The sequence below is a fragment of the Musca domestica genome, unplaced genomic scaffold (genome assembly GCF_030504385.1).
Source record: "Musca domestica strain aabys unplaced genomic scaffold, Musca_domestica.polishedcontigs.V.1.1 124, whole genome shotgun sequence".
In the NCBI taxonomy this organism is placed as follows: domain Eukaryota; kingdom Metazoa; phylum Arthropoda; class Insecta; order Diptera; family Muscidae; genus Musca; species Musca domestica.
In genome coordinates, this window is record NW_026712162.1 from 384,855 (window position 1) to 402,793 (window position 17,939).

Consider the following 17,939-nt stretch of genomic DNA (forward strand, 5'->3'; position numbering starts at 1 on the left):
TCCTCTTTAAATATCTGCAATCAAAATGATGCCAAAAACCCCGAAATGTCAATATTTAAGGAGTTATGAGCATTTTAAAATTGGCTATTTTTCCTCTTTAAATATCTGCAATCAAAATGATGCCAAAAACCCCGAAATGTCAATATTTAAGGAGTTATGAGCATTTTAAAATTGGCTATTTTTCCTCTTTAAATACCTTCAATCAAAATGACGCTAAAAACCCCGAAATGTCAATATTTAAGGAGTTATGAGCATTTTAAAATTGGCTATTTTTCCTCTTCAAATTTCTGCAATCAAAATGACGCTAAAAACCCCGAAATGTCAATATTTAAGGAGTTATGAGCATTTTAAAATTGGCTATTTTTCCTCTTTAAATATCTGCAATCAAAATGATGCCAAAAACCCCGAAATGTCAATATTTAAGGAGTTATGAGCATTTTAAAAATGGCTATTTTTCCTCTTTAAATACCTTAAATCAAAATGACGCTAAAAACCCCGAAATGTCAATATTTAAGGAGTTATGAGCATTTTAAAATTGGCTATTTTTCCTCTTCAAATTTCTGCAATCAAAATGATGCTAAAAACCCCAAAATGTCAATATTTAAGCAGTAATGAGCATTTTAAAATTGGCTATTTTTCCTCTTCAAATATCTGCAATCAAAATGACGCTAAGAACCCCGAAATGTCAATATTTAAGGAGTTATGAGCATTTTAAAATTGGCTATTTTTCCTCTTCAAATATCTGCAATCAAAATGACGCTAAAAACCCCGAAATGTCAATATTTAAGGAGTTATGAGCATTTTAAAATTGGCTATTTTTCCTCTTTAAATATCTGCAATCAAAATGATGCCAAAAGCCCCGAAATGTCAATATTTAAGGAGTTATGAGCATTTTAAAATTGGCTATTTTTCCTCTTCAAATATCTGCAATCAAAATGACGCTAAGAACCCCGAAATGTCAATATTTAAGGAGTTATGAGCATTTTAAAATTGGCTATTTTTCCTCTTCAAATATCTGCAATCAAAATGATGCCAAAAACCCCGAAATGTCAATATTTAAGGAGTTATGAGCATTTTAAAATTGGCTATTTTTCCTCTTCAAATATCTGCAATCAAAATGATGCTAAAAACCCCGAAATGTCAATATTTAAGGAGTTATGAGCATTTTAAAATTGGCTATTTTTCCTCTTCAAATATCTGCAATCAAAATGACGCTAAGAACCCCGAAATGTCAATATTTAAGGAGTTATGAGCATTTTAAAATTGGCTATTTTTCCTCTTTAAATATCTGCAATCAAAATGATGCCAAAAACCCCGAAATGTCAATATTTAAGGAGTTATGAGCATTTTAAAATTGGCTATTTTTCCTCTTTAAATATCTGCAATCAAAATGATGCTAAAAACCCCGAAATGTCAATATTTAAGGAGTTATGAGCATTTTAAAATTGGCTATTTTTCCTCTTCAAATATCTGCAATCAAAATGATGCCAAAAACCCCGAAATGTCAATATTTAAGGAGTTATGAGCATTTTAAAATTGGCTATTTTTCCTCTTCAAATATCTGCAATCAAAATGACGCTAAGAACCCCGAAATGTCAATATTTAAGGAGTTATGAGCATTTTAAAATTGGCTATTTTTCCTCTTCAAATATCTGCAATCAAAATGACGCTAAGAACCCCGAAATGTCAATATTTAAGGAGTTATGAGCATTTTAAAATTGGCTATTTTTCCTCTTTAAATATCTGCAATCAAAATGATGCCAAAAACCCCGAAATGTCAATATTTAAGGAGTTATGAGCATTTTAAAATTGGCTATTTTTCCTCTTTAAATATCTGCAATCAAAATGATGCCAAAAACCCCGAAATGTCAATATTTAAGGAGTTATGAGCATTTTAAAATTGGCTATTTTTCCTCTTCAAATATCTGCAATCAAAATGACGCTAAGAACCCCGAAATGTCAATATTTAAGGAGTTATGAGCATTTTAAAATTGGCTATTTTTCCTCTTCAAATTTCTGCAATCAAAATGACGCTAAAAACCCCGAAATGTCAATATTTAAGGAGTTATGAGCATTTTAAAATTGGCTATTTTTCCTCTTTAAATATCTGCAATCAAAATGATGCCAAAAACCCCGAAATGTCAATATTTAAGGAGTTATGAGCATTTTAAAATTGGCTATTTTTCCTCTTCAAATATCTGCAATCAAAATGACGCTAAGAACCCCGAAATGTCAATATTTAAGGAGTTATGAGCATTTTAAAATTGGCTATTTTTCCTCTTCAAATTTCTGCAATCAAAATGACGCTAAAAACCCCGAAATGTCAATACTTAAGGAGTTATGAGCATTTTAAAATTGGCTATTTTTCCTCTTTAAATATCTGCAATCAAAATGATGCCAAAAACCCCGAAATGTCAATATTTAAGGAGTTATGAGCATTTTAAAATTGGCTATTTTTCCTCTTCAAATATCTGCAATCAAAATGACGCTAAGAACCCCGAAATGTCAATATTTAAGGAGTTATGAGCATTTTAAAATTGGCTATTTTTCCTCTTCAAATTTCTGCAATCAAAATGACGCTAAAAACCCCGAAATGTCAATATTTAAGGAGTTATGAGCATTTTAAAATTGGCTATTTTTCCTCTTTAAATATCTGCAATCAAAATGATGCCAAAAACCCCGAAATGTCAATATTTAAGGAGTTATGAGCATTTTAAAATTGGCTATTTTTCCTCTTCAAATATCTGCAATCAAAATGACGCTAAGAACCCCGAAATGTCAATATTTAAGGAGTTATGAGCATTTTAAAATTGGCTATTTTTCCTCTTTAAATATCTGCAATCAAAATGATGCCAAAAACCCCGAAATGTCAATATTTAAGGAGTTATGAGCATTTTAAAATTGGCTATTTTTCCTCTTTAAATATCTGCAATCAAAATGATGCTAAAAACCCCGAAATGTCAATATTTAAGGAGTTATGAGCATTTTAAAATTGGCTATTTTTCCTCTTCAAATATCTGCAATCAAAATGATGCCAAAAACCCCGAAATGTCAATATTTAAGGAGTTATGAGCATTTTAAAATTGGCTATTTTTCCTCTTCAAATATCTGCAATCAAAATGATGCTAAAAACCCCGAAATGTCAATATTTAAGGAGTTATGAGCATTTTAAAATTGGCTATTTTTCCTCTTTAAATATCTGCAATCAAAATGATGCTAAAAACCCCGAAATGTCAATATTTAAGGAGTTATGAGCATTTTAAAATTGGCTATTTTTCCTCTTCAAATATCTGCAATCAAAATGACGCTAAAAACCCCGAAATGTCAATACTTAAGGAGTTATGAGCATTTTAAAATTGGCTATTTTTCCTCTTTAAATATCTGCAATCAAAATGATGCCAAAAACCCCGAAATGTCAATATTTAAGGAGTTATGAGCATTTTAAAATTGGCTATTTTTCCTCTTCAAATATCTGCAATCAAAATGACGCTAAGAACCCCGAAATGTCAATATTTAAGGAGTTATGAGCATTTTAAAATTGGCTATTTTTCCTCTTCAAATTTCTGCAATCAAAATGACGCTAAAAACCCCGAAATGTCAATATTTAAGGAGTTATGAGCATTTTAAAATTGGCTATTTTTCCTCTTTAAATATCTGCAATCAAAATGATGCTAAAAACCCCGAAATGTCAATATTTAAGGAGTTATGAGCATTTTAAAATTGGCTATTTTTCCTCTTCAAATATCTGCAATCAAAATGATGCCAAAAACCCCGAAATGTCAATATTTAAGGAGTTATGAGCATTTTAAAATTGGCTATTTTTCCTCTTTAAATATCTGCAATCAAAATGATGCCAAAAACCCCGAAATGTCAATATTTAAGGAGTTATGAGCATTTTAAAATTGGCTATTTTTCCTCTTTAAATATCTGCAATCAAAATGATGCCAAAAACCCCGAAATGTCAATATTTAAGGAGTTATGAGCATTTTAAAATTGGCTATTTTTCCTCTTTAAATATCTGCAATCAAAATGATGCCAAAAACCCCGAAATGTCAATATTTAAGGAGTTATGAGCATTTTAAAATTGGCTATTTTTCCTCTTTAAATATCTGCAATCAAAATGATGCCAAAAACCCCGAAATGTCAATATTTAAGGAGTTATGAGCATTTTAAAATTGGCTATTTTTCCTCTTTAAATACCTTCAATCAAAATGACGCTAAAAACCCCGAAATGTCAATATTTAAGGAGTTATGAGCATTTTAAAATTGGCTATTTTTCCTCTTCAAATTTCTGCAATCAAAATGACGCTAAAAACCCCGAAATGTCAATATTTAAGGAGTTATGAGCATTTTAAAATTGGCTATTTTTCCTCTTTAAATATCTGCAATCAAAATTATGCTAAAAACCCCGAAATGTCAATATTTAAGGAGTTATGAGCATTTTAAAATTGGATATTTTGCCTCTTTAAATATCTGCAATCAAAATGATGCCAAAAGCCCCGAAATGTCAATATTTAAGGAGTTATGAGCATTTTAAAATTGGCTATTTTTCCTCTTCAAATTTCTGCAATCAAAATGACGCTAAAAACCCCGAAATGTCAATATTTAATGAGTTATGAGCATTTTAAAATTGGCTATTTTTCCTCTTTAAATATCTGCAATCAAAATTATGCTAAAAACCCCGAAATGTCAATATTTAAGGAGTTATGAGCATTTTAAAATTGGATATTTTGCCTCTTTAAATATCTGCAATCAAAATGATGCCAAAAGCCCCGAAATGTCAATATTTAAGGAGTTATGAGCATTTTAAAATTGGCTATTTTTCCTCTTTAAATATCTGCAATCAAATGATGCCAAAAACCCCGAAATGTCAATATTTAAGGAGTTATGAGCATTTTAAAAATGGCTATTTTTCCTCTTTAAATACCTTAAATCAAAATGACGCTAAAAACCCCGAAATGTCAATATTTAAGGAGTTATGAGCATTTTAAAATTGGCTATTTTTCCTCTTCAAATTTCTGCAATCAAAATGATGCTAAAAACCCCAAAATGTCAATATTTAAGCAGTAATGAGCATTTTAAAATTGGCTATTTTTCCTCTTTAAATATCTGCAATCAAATTGATGCTAAAAACCCCGAAATGTCAATATTTAAGGAGTTATGAGCATTTTAAAATTGGCTATTTTTCCTTTTTAAATATCTGCAATCAAAATGATGCCAAAAACCCCGAAATGTCAATATTTAAGGAGTTATGAGCATTTTAAAATTGGCTATTTTTCCTCTTTAAATATCTGCAATCAAAATGATGCCAAAAACCCCGAAATGTTAATATTTAAGGAGTTATGATCATTTTAAAATTGGCTATTTTTCCTCTTCAAATTTCTACAATCAAAATGACGCTAAAAACCCCGAAATGTCAATATTTAAGGAGTTATGAGCATTTTAAAATTGGCTATTTTTCCTCTTTAAATATCTGCAATCAAAATGATGCCAAAAACCCCGAAATGTTAATATTTAAGGAGTTATGAGCATTTTAAAATTGGCTATTTTTCCTCTTCAAATTTCTGCAATCAAAATGACGCTAAAAACCCCGAAATGTCAATATTTAAGGAGTTATGAGCATTTTAAAATTGGCTATTTTTCCTCTTTAAATATCTGCAATCAAAATGATGCCAAAAACCCCGAAATGTCAATATTTAAGGAGTTATGAGCATTTTAAAATTGGCTATTTTTCCTCTTTAAATATCTGCAATCAAAATGATGCCAAAAACCCCGAAATGTCAATATTTAAGGAGTTATGAGCATTTTAAAATTGGCTATTTTTCCTCTTTAAATATCTGCAGTCAAAATGATGACAAAAACCCCGAAATGTCAATATTTAAGGAGTTATGAGCATTTTAAAATTGGCTATTTTTCCTCTTTAAATACCTTTAAACAAAATGACGCTAAAAACCCCGAAATGTCAATATTTAAGGAGTTATGAGCATTTTAAAATTGGCTATTTTTCCTCTTTAAATACCTTCAATCAAAATTACGCTAAAAACCCCGAAATGTCAATATTTAAGGAGTTATGAGCATTTTAAAATTGGCTATTTTTCCTCTTCAAATTTCTGCAATCAAAATGACGCTAAAAACCCCGAAATGTCAATATTTAAGGAGTTATGAGCATTTTAAAATTGGCTATTTTTCCTCTTTAAATATCTGCAATCAAAATGATGCTAAAAACCCCGAAATTTCAATATTTAAGGAGTTATGAGCATTTTAAAATTGGCTATTTTTCCTCTTCAAATATCTGCAATCAAAATGACGCTAAAAACCCCGAAATGTCAATATTTAAGGAGTTATGAGCATTTTAAAATTGGCTATTTTTCCTCTTTAAATATCTGCAATCAAAATGATGCCAAAAACCCCGAAATGTCAATATTTAAGGAGTTATGAGCATTTTAAAATTGGCTATTTTTCCTCTTTAAATACCTTCAATCAAAATGACGCTAAAAACCCCGAAATGTCAATATTAAAGGAGTTATGAGCATTTTAAAATTGGCTATTTTTCCTCTTCAAATTTCTGCAATCAAAATGATGCTAAAAACCCCGAAATGTCAATATTTAAGGAGTTATGAGCATTTTAAAATTGGCTATTTTTCCTCTTTAAATATCTGCAATCAAAATGATGCTAAAAACCCCGAAATGTCAATATTTAAGGAGCTATGAGCATTTTAAAATTGGCTATTTTTCCTCTTTAAATATCTGCAATCAAATTGATGCTAAAAACCCCGAAATGTCAATATTTAAGGAGTTATGAGCATTTTAAAATTGGCTATTTTTCCTCTTTAAATATCTGCAATCAAAATGATGCTAAAAACCCCGAAATGTCAATATTTAAGGAGTTATGAGCATTTTAAAATTGGCTATTTTTCCTCTTTAAATATCTGCAATCAAAATAATGCCAAAAAGCCCGAAATGTCAATATTTAAGGAGTTATGAGCATTTTAAAATTGGCTATTTTTCCTCTTTAAATATCTGCAATCAAAATGATGCCAAAAACCCCGAAATGTCAATATTTAAGGAGTTATGAGCATTTTAAAATTGGCTATTTTTCCTCTTTAAATATCTGCAATCAAAATGATGCCAAAAACCCCGAAATGTTAATATTTAAGGAGTTATGATCATTTTAAAATTGGCTATTTTTCCTCTTTAAATACCTTCAATCAAAATGACGCTAAAAACCCCGAAATGTCAATATTTATGGAGTTATGAGCATTTTAAAATTGGCTATTTTTCCTCTTTAAATATCTGCAATCAAAATGATGCTAAAAACCCCGAAATGTCAATATTTAAGCAGTAATGAGCATTTTAAAATTGGCTATTTTTCCTCTTTAAATATCTGCAATCAAAATGATGCTAAAAACCCCGAAATGTCAATATTTATGGAGTTATGAGCATTTTAAAATTGGCTATTTTTCCTCTTTAAATATCTGCAATCAAAATGATGCTAAAAACCCCGAAATGTCAATATTTAAGCAGTAATGAGCATTTTAAAATTGGCTATTTTTCCTCTTTAAATATCTGCAATCAAAATGATGCCAAAAACCCCGAAATGTCAATATTTAAGGAGTTATGAGCATTTTAAAATTGGCTATTTTTCCTCTTTAAATATCTGCAATCAAAATGATGCTAAAAACCCCGAAATGTCAATATTTATGGAGTTATGAGCATTTTAAAATTGGCTATTTTTCCTCTTTAAATATCTGCAATCAAAATGATGCTAAAAACCCCGAAATGTCAATATTTAAGGAGTTATGAGCATTTTAAAATTGGCTATTTTTCCTCTTTAAATATCTGCAATCAAAATGATGCTAAAAACCCCGAAATGTCAATATTTAAGGAGTTATGAGCATTTTAAAATTGGCTATTTTTCCTCTTTAAATATCTGCAATCGAAATGATGCCAAAACCCCGAAATGTCAATATTTAAGGAGTTATGAGCATTTTAAAATTGACTATTGTTCCTCTTTAAATATCTGCAATCAAAATGATACTAAAAACCCCGAAATGTCAATATTTAAGAAGAACATTTTGAGGCTCAAACATGTTCGCATAGAACATTTTGAGGCTCAAACATGTTCGCATAGAACATTCTGAGGCTCAAACATGTTCGCATAGAACATTTTGAGGCTCAAACATGTTCGCATAGAACATTTTGAGGCTCAAACATGTTCGCATAGAACATTTTGAGGCTCAAACATGTTCGCATAGAACATTTTGAGGCTCAAACATGTTCGCATAGAACATTTTGAGGCTCAAACATGTTCGCATAGAACATTTTGAGGCTCAAACATGTTCGCATAGATCATTTTGAGGCTCAAACATGTTCGCATAGAACATTTTGAAACTCAAACATGTTCGCGTAGAATATTTTGAGGATCAAACATGTTCGCATAGGAGATTTGAGACTCAAACATGTTCGCATAGAACATTTTGAGACTCAAACATGTTCGCATGGAACATTTTGAGGCTCAAACATGTTCGCGTAGAACATTTTGAGGCTCAAACAAGTTCGCATAGAACATTTTGAGGCTCAAACAAGTTCGCATAGAACATTTTGAGGCTCAAACATGTTCGCATAGAACATTTCGAGACTCAAACATTTTCGCATAGAACATTTTGAGACTCAAACATTTTTGCATAGAACATTTTCAGACTCAAACATGTTCGCATAGAACATTTTGAGACGCAAATATGTTCGCATAGAACATTTTGAGACTCAAACTTATTCGCATAGAGCATTTTGAGACTCAAACATATTCGCATAGAACATTTTGAGGCTCAAACATGTTCGCGAAGAACATTTTGAGGTTTAAACATGTTCGCGAAGAACATTTTGAGGTTCAAACATGTTCGCGAAGAACATTTTGAGGTTCAAACATGTTCGTATAGAACATTTTGAGACTCAAACATGTTCGCATAGAACATTTTGAGGCTCAAACATGTTCGCATAGAACATTTCGAGGCTCAAACATGTTCGCAGAGAACATTTTGAGGCTCAACCATGTTCGCATAGAACATTTTGAGGCTCAAATATATTCGCATAAAACATTTTGAGGCTCAAACATTTTCGTATAGAACATTTTGAGGCTCAAACATTTTGAGGCTAAAATATGTTCATATAGAACATCTTGAGGCTCAAACATGTTCGTATAGAACATTTTGAGGCTCAAACATGTTCGCATAGAACATTTTGAGGCTCAAACATGTTCGCATAGAACATTTTGAGGCTCAAACATGTTCGCATAGAACATTTTGAGGCTCAAACATGTTCGCATAGAACATATTGAGGCTCAAACATGTTCGCATAGAACATTTTGAGGCTCAAACATGTTCGCATAGAACATTTTCAGGCTCAAGCATGTTCGCATAGAACATTTTGAGGCTCAAACATGTTCGCATAGAACATTTTGAGGCTCAAACATGTTCGCATAGAACATTTTGAGGCTCAAACATGTTCGCATAGAACATTTTGAGGCTCAAACACATTCGCATAGAACATATTGAGGCTCAAACATGTTCGCATAGAACATTTTGAGGCTCAAACATGTTCGCATAGAACATTTTGAGGCTCAAACATGTTCGCATAGAACATTTTGAGGCTCAAACATGTTCGCATAGAACATTTTGAGGCTCAAACATGTTCGCATAGAACATTTTGAGGCTCAAACATGTTCGCATAGAACATTTCGAGGCTCAAACATGTTCGCATAGAACATTTTGAGGCTCAAACATGTTCGCATAGAACATATTGAGGCTCAAACATGTTCGCATCGAACATTTTGAGGCTCAAACATGTTCGCATAGAACATTTCGAGGCTCAAACATGTTCGCATAGAACATTTCGAGGCTCAAACATGTTCGCATCGAACATTTCGAGGCTCAAACATGTTCGCATAGAACATTTTGAGGCTCAAACATGTTCGCATAGAACATTTTGAGGCTCAAACATGTTCGCATAGAACATATTGAGGCTCAAACATGTTCGCATAGAACATTTTGAGGCTCAAACATGATCGCATAGAACATATTGAGGCTCAAACATGTTCGCATAGAACATTTTGAGGCTCAAACATGTTCGCATAGAACATTTTGAGGCTCAAACATGTTCGTGTAGATCATTTTGAGGCTTAAGCATGTTCGTGTAGAACATTTTGAGGCTTAAACGTGTTCGTGTAGAACATTTTGAGGCTTAAACGTGTTCGTGTAGAACATTTTGAGGCTCAAACATGTGCGCATAAAACATGTCAAGAGATAATATACTTCTTCCATGTTATCCATGCCTAAAGACCCAAGAGCTTTTACAGGTCATATATAGAAAGAAGTACTTATGAAGGTCGTCCATATACAGGAAAATGTTTGAAGTTTAAATACTTTCTAAAAGTTTTCTACATTCAGAAGATTTTCTTAAGAAAGACCCTTTAAAAGTTTTTATAGAGAGACAATTTGTAGACAGAGATATTTTAAAAGATCTCCTACAGAATATCTTTAATAGATTTTCTATATACCGAATATCTTTTAAATGAATTCCACGGACAAAGACTTTCCAAAATTTCATGGACAGATAACCTTTTAGAACCTCTAAAATATATTTTATGAACAGAGTGTTCCTTTTAGAGGACTTCTATAGACCGAAGAACTGTCAATATAAAGAAGAATCGTACTGGTCTTCCAATGAATGGAGACCTATTAAAGGTCCTTCGAAGACAGAAAATTTTATTGACGTATTCTGTAACCAAAAAAAAACCAAAGCTTTTTTTATAAGCAGAAGATCCTTTAAGAGAACTACAGAAGGTAAGGCAGGGTGCCTTTCAAGGATCTTCTTTAGACAGACGATTTTTGGGAACTTTTACAAACAGACGACAGTTAAGTTTTTTACATAGACAGATACCTATCCGAAATCTATTTTCTAAAGAAACTGTAATAACATTTTAAATCTTTTTTCCTCTTCTTAAATCTTTCGAACCACTGTTCCCCATAAAAATATTAGCATGGTGTTATGTACGTCTATAGTTTTCATTAGTTTGTGGTCATTGTAAGTGGTGGTGTTGTTGTCGTTTTTCATTTCAATTTTATGGCGATCCAATCTGATACGATTCATCCATCCATCCGTCAATTGCATGAGAGACCGAAAGAGGGAGCACACAGCCAATGAGTTCAAGTGTAAAAAGCCAACAAATTTTGTTGTGTGAGCACTTCTTTCTCTTTGAAGTTAATTTTTGTGTTTGATGATGAAGTATGTACTTGTTGTTGCTGTTGTTGGTGTTATTATGACTTTTCTGGTATTCTTTTTAAAATGTTTGTTCGCTCATCTCTCGATCAATTGAAAGTAAATTTTGAAGTGTTTGCCAGTCAGACAGACAGACGTCGACTCGACGTCGTCAATCATATGCTTAAATTGATATTGTTTCTCTGTGTTTTGACTGTTGTTGGGCTGATGGGTTGGTTGGTTAGTGGCTCTTCTGTGTAACATGTGACTGACTGTCAGACACAGACTGACTGACTGCCCATGTTGATGGTTGCATGTGGGTTTGTATGTACTACCGTTGCTGTCGTTTGTTTGTTGTCGTCTACTATCATCGTCAATGTAATCGTTATAACACCCTGATAAATTTGTTGTAATATTCTCATAAAGTTGAAAATCGAGAACGTGAGAGTGAAAGAGAGCCGATTTTAAACCATATTTCATTTGTGAGTTTTTTTTTGTTTAAACAGTGGGACAGGTGGTTTGATGGTTGAGGGAGTTTAAAATTAAAACAAGCTAAACGCGTTTGTATTTTAGGTGTTTTTGGAAATGGTACTAAATTTGATACAATTTGGTTTTGGTTGAACGGATTGATATGGAAATGTAAAATGTGGTATTGGGGTATCTGCTGGTGGGTAGGGTTGAGCTTAACAGCCTGTTCCACGATATCGAAAGAACACGTTCGCAAAACTTTTACACGACAAACAGCTGATTTCCGTTCCACTAAAATCCATCAGAACGAAAATTTGCACGAAAATCAAAGCGAACGAAAACGTAAGCGTTTCAGTGTAATTTTGCGTTCCACTAACTTTTTTCTTTCGTACGCATGCGAACACAAATGTCAAAATCAGTCACTTGTGTGTTTGCTGTCGAATGATACAAATTAAGGAAAATTGTTTTAACATAAACATTCCTTGATTGAAAATGGAAAGAAAAATGTAAGTAAAAATAATAAATGCAATTTAATCTGTGAACAACAAATATATATTTTTTTATTTTCTCAATTCCAGCACGAAAAAACTACACAGCTGCGGGCACTAGTTGAGTATATGGAGGAGAATCCTAAGTTCGCCAGAGGAGTGCCAATTTTTGGAAGCAGCAGGCAATCCCTTGAAGACCACTGGAAGACACAAACCTAGAAAAATTCATTTTTTATTATTTCAAAAATGTAAAAATACAATCATACTTACTGGTTGTTAGGTACTTCAAATAAATTCGAAGCATCTCTTAAATCTCTTTTTTTGCCTTATTTCGCGATTAATTTTTCCAAATAATATTTAGCAACACTGAATGACGTAAGGCTATGCGAAAGAAAGAACGAAAGTTAGTGGAACGCATTCTTATACGAAAGTGAGTGAGTAGCCTTCGTTCGCACAAATTTTCTTTCGAGATCGTGGAACAGGCTGTAAGAGTTAAGTTTGGAAATTCGTTCAGCAAGCGTAAAAAAGATACGAAATGGTACTACACACGCAATACGTGCTTGAAATCTGAAATTTGGCATTGGGATCACTGTTAGTATGTAGGATTGACATTTTGAGATGGTTTTAAAAATACGTACTAAATTTAGGTAATAGCTGGAGTTGAAAGTCTAAAATTTAGCATTAGAATCCCCTTTGGTGCGGTTAGGATGGGTGGTGGGGGACCTGGAAATACGTACTAAAAAGTACGAAAAGAAGTAAATAGTATTAAATTTGGTATTTGGGGAAGAAATTTGGGGTGAGAGTCTTCGATGTTGTGTAGGATAGAAACATTAAAGGGTTTCTCGAAATTCTAGAAATAAGTGTACTTTTGGTGGTATTGCGTGCTTGAAATGTGAAATTTGGCATTGCGATCACTGTTAATATGAAGGATTGACATTTTGAGGTGGTTTTGAAAATTCGTACTAAATTTAGGTAAGGGATTGAGTTGGAAGTCTAAAATTTGGCATTGGGATCCCCTTTGGTGCGGTTAGGATGAGTGGCGGGGAAATTTGGGGTGGGAGTCTTCTATGTTGTGTGGTATAGAAACATCAAAGGGTTTCTCGAAATTCTAGCAATAAGTGTACTTTTAGTAGCACATTTGTTGGTATGGCGTGCTTGAAATTTGGCATTGGGATCACTGTTAGTATGTAGGATTGAGATTTTGAGGTGGTTTTGAAAATACGTACTAAATTTAGGTAAGGGATTGAGTAGGAAGTCTAAAACTTTGCATTAGGTTCCCCTTTGGTGCGGTTCGGATTCGTTGCGGAGAAATTGAAAAATATAAAATTGTTATTTGAGGAAGGAATTGAGCTGGAAATCTGAAATTTGGCTTGAGAGTCTTCGATGTTGTGTAGGATAGAAACATCAAAGGGTTTCTCGAAATTCTAGCAAAAGTGTAAAGCAAAAGCACTAAAATCCACTAAATTTGGTGCCATTTGCAATCATGAGAACGTATTGTGGTAAGATCTTGAAATTTCGTATGAGAATCAATTCTTGGAATTGGGGTTGTTATAAGGAGGTGGTGGAAATGTATAATAACTGCAAGAACTGTACTAAATTTGGTACCATATTGTTGTGGGTGTAGTGATGAAGCTAGAATTATAAAATTCTGTATTGGGTTCCCTATTGGCGGTAGGTTTGCTATAAAGAGAGGGTTTTGGAAATATGTAATACAAGTGAATGAAAAGTACTAAATAGTACCATATTTGGTACATTTTGGTAGTTAGCGGACATATAGTGTTTGAAATCTGAACTTTGGTATTAGGGTCGCTGTTCATGTGTACCCTGGCAATATGAAGGTGGTTTCGGAAATGTGTACTATAATTGATTGAAAAGTACCAAGTGGTACTAAATTGGATATTGAGTGAAGGAATATATATAGAAAATTCCGGAATTAGATATTTAGACTACTGGGGGTTCTTGTGCTTGAGATTTGGCGGTAGCTTAGCAATGTGTACTGTTCTTGTACGAAAAATACTAGATGGTACTAAATTTGGTATTTGGTGAAGGTAGAGGGATGGAATCTTCAAATTTGATATCTGTTGGTATCTTGAATTGAGATATGGAGGTGGTTTTGTACGAAAAGTACTAAATTTGGTATTGGGTGATCGAAAAGAGATGAAATCCTAAAATTTGATAAAGTTGTGTTGGTGTTTGTGGTGGTAGTTTTGAAATCGCGTATTATAATTGCTTGAAAAGTACTAAATAGTATTAGTTTTGGATCACTGTTGGTGTCTAGGGTGACGAGATGTATATTGCTTTGGATGTGTGTACTAAATGTTACTACATTTTGGTAGCGGATGAAGGGATAGAGCTGAAATTCTGAAACTTGATTTTAAGGTCACCGTTGTTATCTAGTGGGACAGGAAAAATTGGATATGGTTTTTCTAATGGTTTTACTAATATCCTCTTCGGTAAATTTTAAAATGAAAGATTTTGAAGAATTTTTGTTATAAAAGGTAAACATTTTCTCATTATTCTTCCCGAAAAAGGGAAGGCTTACACAATATATAAAACCCTGTAAGTCTGAAAATTTTGTACGATGGACTGGACAAATTGTAAATTTTGAGTACAAACAAGTAAAAAAGCAGTAAGTTCGGCCGGGCCGAACTTTTAATACCCTCCACCATTTGGTACAAAAAAAAAATAAATAAATAAAATCCGTTTAAAATTCTGTTAAAATCTTAAAAATACCGAATGCCTATAGGACGACGTAACTGCATAGGCAACTTTTGACATAAGTTATTGCTAATAATATTTAAATGCGAAACTTGAAGAAAAATCTGTTTATAATGTAGCTAAAATCATCAAAATACCGAATATAGGGGGTACCGTTATAGGGGGGCTATACGAAGGCATGGACCTGCACAGACAATTTTCTGGCATGGGCTGAAGTATCCGTTACGAACTTCACATGCGAAATTTGAAACAATCCCGGTGAATAATGTCGCTAAAATCATCAAAATACCGAATATCGGGGGTACGGTATATGGGGGCTATACGAAGACGTGGATCTACATGGCCCATTTTCTGTTTTATGTTGCAGTATCTATTACGAACTTCAAATACCAAATTTGGAACGATTCCGTTAAATAATGTCGCTTAAATCATCAAAATACCGAATATTGGGGGTACCGTTATATCGGGGCTATTTTTTGACTTAGGATGTAGCATCCATTACGAACTTCAAATACCAAATTTGAAACGATTCCGATAAATAATGTCGTTAAAATCATCAAAATACCGAATATCGGGGGTACCGTTATATGGGGGCTATACGAAGACGTGGACCTGCACAGATAATTTTCTGTCTTAGGCTGTAGTATCCATTACGAACTTCAAATGCCAAATTCGAAACAATTCCGGTGAATAATGTCGCTAAAATCATCAAAATACCGAATATCGGGAGGTACCGTTATATGGGGGCTATATGATAACTTGGACCTACATGGCCCATTTACGAACCTACTGGCAAAATATACATGTGTGCAAAATTTTAGTCTTCTATTTAAATTTGTTCGAAAGATAGCGTGATTACAACAGACAGACAGACGGACAGACAGACAGACGGACATGGCTAAAACGTCTTATAATTTTACGCTGATCAAGAATATATACACTTTGTTGGGTCTGACATGAGTATTTCGATGAGTTACAAACGGAATGACAAAATTAATATACCCTCCATAGTATGGTGGAGGGTATAAAAATGGCCTAACACAAATTTTTGGGGCGAATCTAAAATTTTAAGGTGGGCTTTTTGCGCTGACGATGCAGCACTTGTTATTTCGCCATAAAGACGATTTTTTATAAAAAAAAGTCTCCAAATAGTCCATAAGAGGGTTATTGCGGGGATTCACAAAATATTTATGCAAGATTATGTTCCCTATAATCTCTACTCTCTAAAATAGGCATTTTCGTCTCTTTAGGTATTTCGTAAAAAATCCGGTTCCTTTAAGTGGATTATCATGTGACCACCTGTTAGATAGGAGTTTTTTAATAAGCTTTTATATTATACCTACCTATGTTGTGTATACCGGTAAGGTAGATCTGAGGGTTTAGAATCCACACTTCCGAATGCCCAATAAAATCTCGAAATTTGATTGAAAACATCTAGCTCTGAAGATATCAGAAAGTTTTTACCTAATCCTCACTTGGCTCTTTTATTAATGAAGACAACAAAACTCTTCTGTCCAGTGTGGCCATTTTAGCATTTTTGCAGCTAAATTTAGCATTTATTTTTTGTATTTAGCAGCAAAATTTTCATTAAGCATTTTTCTTAGCTGTTTGAAATTTTTTTTTTGTCCAAGATTTTTCTTATATTTTACTACTTTCTTCCAATTTTTCTTAAATCTAAACAATTAAATTACATGAACATTTTGAACAAAGCTACTATTTTAGAAAAGCAATGACAAAAGCTAAGTACATATGAATGGGCAAACATAAACTCTACGATTTATTTTTGGATATGTGAATTTAAAAGTTAAAAACTCTTTAAATAAAAACCCGTAAAGTTTAAACATTTAGTTACGCAGAAGTTGAAAGAGTTTTCAGTGGCATAAACCCTATAAAAGTAGAAATTAGAAATGGAATGATATTATAAACTATGAATTTACTTCTTTACATTAGATGCGTATTGAAAAGGTTAAAAAAGGTTGCGAAATTTTGAAGATTACGAACGATCTCATTCTAATCATCATTCAGTCTCTAATTTTCAAGTAGCAAGATTTTATAAATTTTAAAAAATCATAATAAATTTAAAAACAGATATGGACCTCCTTTGGAATAACCTTCATGGATCTGGAACCAATTTTTTTTCAAAAACCTGTCATCTCTAAAAAATTTAATGGTTTGGACCGAAGTAATGTATATTCTTATTAGATTAAAGCTTAAGAAAGAGAGTCATGATAATGGCTACTCAGAACAATATTTGTAAATTAAGGTTTCTCTACATGAATTTTTGTTAAAAAAACGATCAGAAGTGCGTCATTCGTGTATTTCTTAACTCGTCTGGAATTCACTTTCAGCATTTCGATGCAATAGACATTTTGGTATTTTTTCCCACAAAAATTGGGACCCATTTTACCCGCTAACTGTTATCCGATGGCCATCCAAAATGCTTGGCAGGGCCGATATCGAACCCCCACTTAAAATTTCCTAAGGATCGGACGATAATTATGACGTGTCAGAAAACTTTCAGTTTTTGGTCCATATAAACCCCTAAATATTTTACTATCATCTCCAAAAACATTAGGCTTCTATTCTGACACTAACTTCACCTCTATCCAACATTTCGTGAGGATCGGGCCATAAATGTGCCTCCTAACTATATAGTATAATAAGGAGTAAAAATATTACAAAATGTAAAATTCAATATTGTAAGTCAAAATGAAAATATCTCATGCGACAAAAATATGACAAAATGCAAATTTCAATCAAAAAAATGCAAAAAAAAATCAATATTCTCATCTTTATTGGGATTCTTTCATGCGTTTTTGTCTAGATTTCGTCTTTCCTGTGAAGACGACGTTCTGAATTGACAAGATTTGTCAAAATCAGTCCAACTATTTTTGAGATGTAAGCATTCTAGGGAATATATGTCGCTATATATAGCCGATATTTTCACTTTCGACATCTACGTAACGGTCAGAATTGACCTTTTCGTCTATTTGATGTTTCACCGGAATCAAG

General features: G+C 32.8%; 2 long non-coding RNA genes across 2 annotated transcripts; one reads left to right on the top strand and one right to left on the bottom strand.

The window, feature by feature from the left end:
• The first annotated feature begins 11,948 nt into the window (after positions 1-11,948).
• Positions 11,949-12,521, top strand: LOC109612050 (uncharacterized). Its single transcript, XR_002194280.2, has 2 exons — positions 11,949-12,227; positions 12,300-12,521. It is a non-coding gene; the product is annotated as an uncharacterized LOC109612050 (long non-coding RNA).
• On the bottom strand, positions 12,251-12,522 carry LOC105261626 (uncharacterized). Its single transcript, XR_891438.3, has 2 exons — positions 12,480-12,522; positions 12,251-12,424 (listed from the first exon to the last, which is right to left on the bottom strand). It is a non-coding gene; the product is annotated as an uncharacterized LOC105261626 (long non-coding RNA).
• Positions 12,523-17,939: the final 5,417 nt, after the last annotated feature.